This window comes from Microtus ochrogaster, unplaced genomic scaffold, assembly GCF_000317375.1.
Source record: "Microtus ochrogaster isolate Prairie Vole_2 unplaced genomic scaffold, MicOch1.0 UNK11, whole genome shotgun sequence".
In the NCBI taxonomy this organism is placed as follows: domain Eukaryota; kingdom Metazoa; phylum Chordata; class Mammalia; order Rodentia; family Cricetidae; genus Microtus; species Microtus ochrogaster.
The window spans coordinates 3222347-3229602 of NW_004949109.1; positions in this window are offsets into that span (position 1 = coordinate 3222347).

Genomic DNA, 7256 nt, shown 5'->3' on the forward strand with positions numbered 1-7256 from the left:
GAGAGAGAGAGAGAGAGAGAGAGAGAGAGAGAGAGAGAGAGAGAGAGGGAGAGAAATAATGCCATTTTTCTTTTTGTATCTGACTTATTTGACTTAAATACGATTATCTCCAGTTGCATCCACTTTCCATCAAATGCCACAATTTCAATCTTCTTTATGTCTGAATAAATTCTATTGGAGTATATTCATAGTCATCATTGAAAGGCCTATCTGTAAGTTAGTTTTCTGCCAATGGAAAGACGGAACTGAGGATGCTAATCCTCTTTCTGGGCTATCATGAGAAGGATGCATGTGAGGAAGGAGAGGTGGGTTCCTGACTCAAGGCCTTGGCCATGATTCATTGGTTTAGGGAGGTGCCCCTCCACCTCAGCTCTCACCCTCCCCATCACTGCTAAGACCTGAAAACAAAGCTTTTATTCAAGGGTCTAACGAAGAACTCAACACTTCACTTAGGATTTTTGGATCTTTAGACTCTGAGCTTTGTTCCTGGAAACTCTCTGCTGTTGGTCTTTCTCGGGATGTACAGATCTGAATGGCACACCCACTATGGAATGGAATCAACCTGTGTTTGTGAGGGTACCCTCCAACTCTGCTTCTGGATCTCTCTCTCTGTTCCCCTCCTCCCCTCACACTGTCAGGCACCAGGAAAAATGTTTTGGGGAGGTCCTCATTTGAGCCCTTCTCTGAGTCCACCCTGGTAGGATACTTAATTGTCTGTCATTTCAGCTCTGGAAACCAGTTCTTAATGATATCCCTGCCTATTGGACTTAAGAATGTACCAAACTCTCAAGAAAATAGCCCCTGGCCCCTGGCCATCTTTAAATTACAATGTGCCTGTTCCCACTGCTTCCCTAACCCACCTGAGACTTGCAGCATGGAACTCTTTGCCCTCGGAATTCCAGTCAGTTTTGTGCCATCAGTGCCATGGTTCATCTTGACATTTTCTGAGAGTTTTCTACGTGTGACAAAGGGGCATTTCCCCCAACTCCTCTGTTCCAGGAAGAAAACCAGAACCCTGGGTGGTAATTTGACTTAGCCAGGACTAGAGGAGACCTTCAAATGCTGCCTCAGGTTTCTGTCTGTTTCCTCTTTCCCTCCACACTCTCATCCACCAAAGGGCTCCCCAGAAGTACTTTGGAATGGTCCTCACTTGGGTCTCTTGTCTCTAACTTCACCCAGGTCTTCTGCCTCCAAATTCTATCTCCAGTGTTGCCTCTCCTGGACCGGGGAGTAGGCTGCTTGGTCTTAGGGAAAGGAACTAAAGAAGACACACAGAAAAGGAGCAAATGTGCTGGGAGACAATGGTTTTACCCTGTAAACATTTTGTTTAATAAAATGCTGATTGGCCAGTAGTCAGGCAGGAAGTATGGGGGTATGGGCAATGAGAACAGGAGAATTCTGGGAAGAGGATTCTGCAGTCTGCAGTTATTACCCAGACACAGAAGATGCAAGATATGACTGCCTTGCCACATGGCCAACATAGACAGAAATTATGAGCTAATATAAGTTATGAGAATTAATTCATAAGAAAAGCCTGAGATACTAGGCCAATCAGTTTATAATTAATGTAGACCTCTGTGTGATTCTTTGGGACTTAGTGACTGAGTGAACTGGACAGACAGAAAACTCAGTCAACATAAATGTGGACTAGAGTTCAGTCCATGACTCACTTTGGTATAGTGCAGGACTGTAGGGACCCAGGCTGTGGTTACCAATCCTTCCTTTCTTAAGACACAGCCCCTAGACAGAGAGAGATCCAGGTCAAGCCCAGAATGAGCTCCCCGGGTTCTCTGCTTGAGCCTGCACTCAAATCTGAAGCAATGAGCACCAGAGAACCTCTTCCTTCTGAATTCGATGTTGCTGCAACCCCTAACTAGTTGTGTGTGCTGAGAGGGGCACTGGGCTGACTTAAGAAATCTCCTGAAGGTGTGGTAAGCACTCCGCAAGTGTACGCTAAGCAGCTCTCACAGAACACTTTGAGCATTATTGCCTCTCATGAGCAGCTAATCCCCTTCAGCCACAGGAGTGTTGATTGCCTTGTATGCTAACAAGGAGACGTCAGAGCAAGAGAAAGCAATCCAGTCTTGAAGGCTGGCTCAAGTACTCTCTGCCATGTGGCTTTATTTTAATACTGTGTTCTAAGTGAGAGTGACTTGTGACTACTTGGCTGTGGCCGTGTTGTAAAGTTCTGCCAAATATTGTGAGCTTTTAAGCACAGAAAGAAAGCCCTTAGGTGATTGTTAGAACAGCCACTCTGACGTTGATAAGGGTTTTAATTTAGGGCACGATCCTCTGTTTCTGCAAGACTGTCTGCGTTTGACTTGAATGATCTGATTTATTGTCAGTGTTTCCATGACTCGAGTCAGAAGAGTAAATCATACAATCGTGTGATGCTCACCCTTTCTAGATGCAAGTAATTTGGAACACTGCCTGTCTCCTTGGCGACCTGTAAATGGTTCTACCTGCAGAACATCATATGAGACTTTTGATAACAGCCTAGGTATTGGCAAATGTCAAGTAAGGCTGGCATAAGGTCCCCATTCCAGAAACATCTGCCTGGCTCCCCAGGCCGTGGACTAGGAGCACATTACACACTCCACATAAATAAAATCTCTCCACAGTGTTCACCCCAGGACTCTTTCGAACCTTGTCGCTAGGATGCCAGGATTTGAATAAATGTCCTCCAAAGATCAGTGAATTAAAGACTTGGTCCCAGAGTTCCCAGTGGCTCTGCTGAGAAGTGGTAGAACCCATAAGAGGTGATGCTGAGGGGTGTGAGGGCAAACGAAAGGAAGCTAGCAGAGACAACACGGCCCAGGAGGACACACAGCAAGTAGCCTCCCGGAGGGTCTCTTCGTGGTAAGGGTTCCACTTATTCTTGTTCCCAGACTCAAACTAGGTGTCTAGGTGGTGTGGAAAGATGGAGGGAGGAGCCTGTGTGGCCAATAGAAGCAGCGATCTGGGACAAGAGATCTAATCTCTGCAAGCTTGGAAGAAGTAGATGAAAGTTATACCCAATTCTTTGGGGACAACACTGACGGTTCATATTGCAAACTTGATTGGATTTAGAAGCACACAGGTGCTTCGGAGGGTGTTTCCAGAGAGGAGTAACCAAGGGAGGAGGGTGGGAGAGTCACTACCCCAGAGGCTAAGGAAAGGGAAGGAATAAGGAGGGAGGGGGAGAGGAGAAAGTGTCCTACACAGGAACTCTACATCTGCACACTGACTTCCATGAGGTGGCACACACACCTTGGACCAGACATCCCTGTCACTGTGGCCCTCTGTCCAAAAACACAGAGGCAATGAACTACGGATGGAAAGTGCTGAACCCCTGAGCAGAAACACAAAACCCCTCCCTTTGAGTTGTTTCTGTGGGTGTTTTGGTCACTGAGAGGCAGATATAACAAGGATGGGGTCCGGTTACCAAAGAAGTCAAGTTTGTTTTGTTTTCCTAGCCAAGTTTGCTGACTTTGTAAGCAGTCAGCAAAGTGTGGCTCTTAAAGTTTTATTAAATAGAGCAAAGCTCCTATACAGACACACACCATAAATCTCGAGAGTTCTTTTCCATATTTTTTATGGCTGCTGTTCCCTAATAAAACATGACATTGTGGTTTTGTTTATTTTAGCATATTATAGTTTTGATAAAGCCCCGAATCCTTACATCAGATATATTCTTCAATGTCAAAAGGGCACGCAAAGAAATGTTTCCGAGTGAAAGATTTATCTTTTATCTGACAGCAATGATTTAACTGGTGCTGATCTCTTCATCCTCTTTTCCATTAAAAAAAAATAAAAGTTGAACAAAATTACCTTTCTTAGAATAACAGCCCCTTTAAAAACCTGACTACTTTGTCATTACGCCTGTAATCTCCTTTGGAGATCATGGGCTATTCATTTTCTCCCTGACTCCAATTTGCCTTTTGATATTTTTCTTTGGTCTGTTCAAACAGTCCCCCAATTGCCCAGCTCATCAGAGCGAGGCCCGATCGTGCACTGCAGCCCAGTGACACGGTGTGTCGCCCCACGCTCCACCGGCTCTGAGCCCTTCTGTGCTCCACAGAGCGGCTTTGAAAATGGTCTAAGCGCTCCTCGTTAAAGTTTTCTCTAGCTCTTATCCCCGTGAGATCTTTTATCTACACATCATGTCAAAGGCTGCAGTATCATACTCAAAAAAAAGGAGATATAGTGACTGAGCAAAAGAAAGAAAGAAAAGAAAAGAAAAATGATAACATGATAAAAAGAGAAGTCTGGAAATATGAACAAGTTACATATAGGTACTCGAGGCTCCATACACAGCTGTGTGAAGGGTGTTTGCATAAAGCCTGAATACACAGCAAAGAGTCCTGAAATACCTTCACAGGTCTACAGTGTGTCCCTTCTTCCTATAGAACCAGCAAGCCTTGGGTCCAAAGCAACCTGAGTGCCTCCCAGACCATTTCTATGGGATATTAACTTGCACCAAGAATGGAAATTCTCCAGCTGCTTGTTCCGTTCCATTCAACTGGTGTCCTTAGGATTGTTTTTCTTTCGATCCCTCTGTGTGGCTTCATCTCTGAGCCTGGGACACTGGCAAGGCTGCCATTCAGATGCAGCATGGAATAGAACAGATTCTCGCACACCTCCTGACTTTGCTTGCCCAGGCCGGATAGAAATGTCTAACAGCATTTCATCAATGGTGTGGATCCAGACGCACTTGCTCGGGGCTTACTGGATTTCAGATGCACGACCACATCCCAACACAGTCCAGCTCATTAGGGACAAGCAAGCTGAGCGATCAGGCACAGCGCACACCCCAGGAAGGTGGGCTGGGCTCCAGCCCTGCAGCCAGGCTGGGATCTGCACACCAGCTGAGCTGGCTTTTCCTTTTCTTTTAAGCTGTATTGATCTCAGGAAGAACTGAAAGCCCGTGGAAAAAGTGTGGGAATCAGCTCAACATGCTAATTTATGTATTATTTATGGTCTTAAAGAAGCCTGGACCCCCAGCAACAAAGAAAAAATGATAGAGAGCCTTGGAATGGCCGCTGAGTTCAACTGCAATAGCCACTTGACAGTGCAGGAATGTCACGAGGGAGAATGGGATGAGGGAGGCCCATGGGATTGGAAAACCTTCTGAGAACAGAAGCCCAGGCCTCATTTTCTTAGGTTGCTGCTCTTCTAGTCCTCAGATAGAGGCAGTACATCTATTCAGGGTCATCTGGAGAATTAAATGGAAGAAATGAATGTATGGGTTTCAAAGTGGCTACAAAAGCCTGCTGAGGTGCCCTGTGTGAGGGGCACCTGTCCAACTCGCAAATTTCTTGTCACAGAATGGTTGTCTTTTGCAACCTAAGGCCCCAGGGGAAGAGGCAGAAAGAGCCAAGGCCCCTTTCCTAGATCTAGTCATAGGTGGTGTATGTGTGCATGCACCCTAAAAGACAATAAAAATACTTGAAAAACTGGCTCCCCCACCTCCCATGGTGTGGGCAGGTCAGATGCTGCCCTTTCAACCATGGCTCTGTGGCAATGGCCAGTCTACCTTCCACACTCCACCAGGCAGTGGCTTCTTGCTGACACCAATGTGACTGTGAAACCTGATGCTCACACCTGAGATGCCCCTGCCCACACTGGTATGATCCAGTCTCTGATCTAAAGGAAGACAGCGGGCTTCAGTGCCCAGCTCAACAAAGGTTGCTCATCCCAGGCGCACTTCCAGGATGAGAGTCCTCAGCTAGCATTCTCTTTTGCCTCCCACCCCCAGATGTCTACATTCTCAGGAACTCCCAGCAGAGTGAGGTAAGGAAATAAGAACCATCAGATCCTGTCAGTTCCTGGTAATCTATTTCTCTGCCCTTTTCCCCTAGAAAACTGGAAGAATTTTCTTCTTGGTCTTTGAGTCCTAGGGCTTCTTGTAACAGCAGAGCTATTTCTTAGCCGGAGGCTTTATCGACTGTCCTTAGTCCTTCTCTCTCCCAGCTCCTGCTCCATTCTCCTTACACCTTTGCAGCATCCCACTCTCCACACCTACTAGATATTCTTGCCTCGCTACTCCCACCCCAAAAGGGAAGTGCTTCCTCCTCAATGTCATCATAGTGACTGCACTCTCATGCAAAGCCAAAGTCAGAGTCTTACCAAGACATTTTACTGCAAACACGAATTGAAATCACATCACAGAGGACAAGCAGTATGTTCTGTGGTTTATACCCTTCCTCTTATATAACTCTCACAGTTGCTTGGTATAGTGCTTATCGTCTCCATGTGATCAAAGAGAAACTGAATCTCTGTGTGGCTAAACTGTTCGTCCAGAATGACAAAGCTTGCAAGTGGTAGACATCAGGCCCCACTGCTCCTTGGATGCCAATCATCTCAAACCCATTCCTGTGCTATTATTCTGTGATCAGCATTTGCCATGAAAACAGCTCATTTCATCCTCAGCTTCCCTATGAAGTCAGTCCACTGTACCTCGCCCTAGTCAGGGTCCCACTGCTGTGCTAAACAACATAACCAAAAGCAGCTTTCAAAGAAAAGGATTAATCTGGCTTACTGGTTATAATCCATCAATGAGGGAAGTCAGAACAGGAACTGGAGACAAAAAACGAAGCAGAGGCCATGGAGGGCAATGGCTAACTGGCTCGCTTTCCATGGCCTACTCGGTTTCCTTTCTCATATAACCCAGGAGGACCTGCCCAGGGTGGCATCATCCACAGTGAGCAGGGCCCTCCCACATCAATCATTAATCTAGAAGATGCCCCACAAGCCATTTTGATGGCATTTTCTCACTTGAGGCTTCCTCTTCCTGGATGACTCTAGCTAAGAATATAATACTAATAACACAAGTAACCAGAATAGCCTAGTTCACAGACACGGCAGCCCAGACGTGGTGAGTCTCAGTAAGTTTTTCACAAATGCTACTTAGATGGAAGTGCAAGACCGGCAAGACAGGAGGGCACACCTAGGTATTCTGAACTCCTGAGGCTGACTATGCTCCCCCAAAAGAGGATTCCTCCTCTATTAGAACCCCATTCCGAACAGGGGTCTGACAATATCTGTGAGACAGGGAAGAAGCCCGTGGGACAGAGCCTGTGGAACATATGTGGTTTGAGAATGGGATTCTCCTAACATGTCCTAATCCAGAAAATGAGGCTGGAGGACTTGAGCACCCCTGCTTATGTGTGAGGTCCCTGAGGCTCCTCCTGCAAGTACCACCCACCCCCTAGACTGGCAAATGGCTCCTGTCACATATTGATATTTGCTTGTGTCTTAGTTACTTCTCTGTTGCT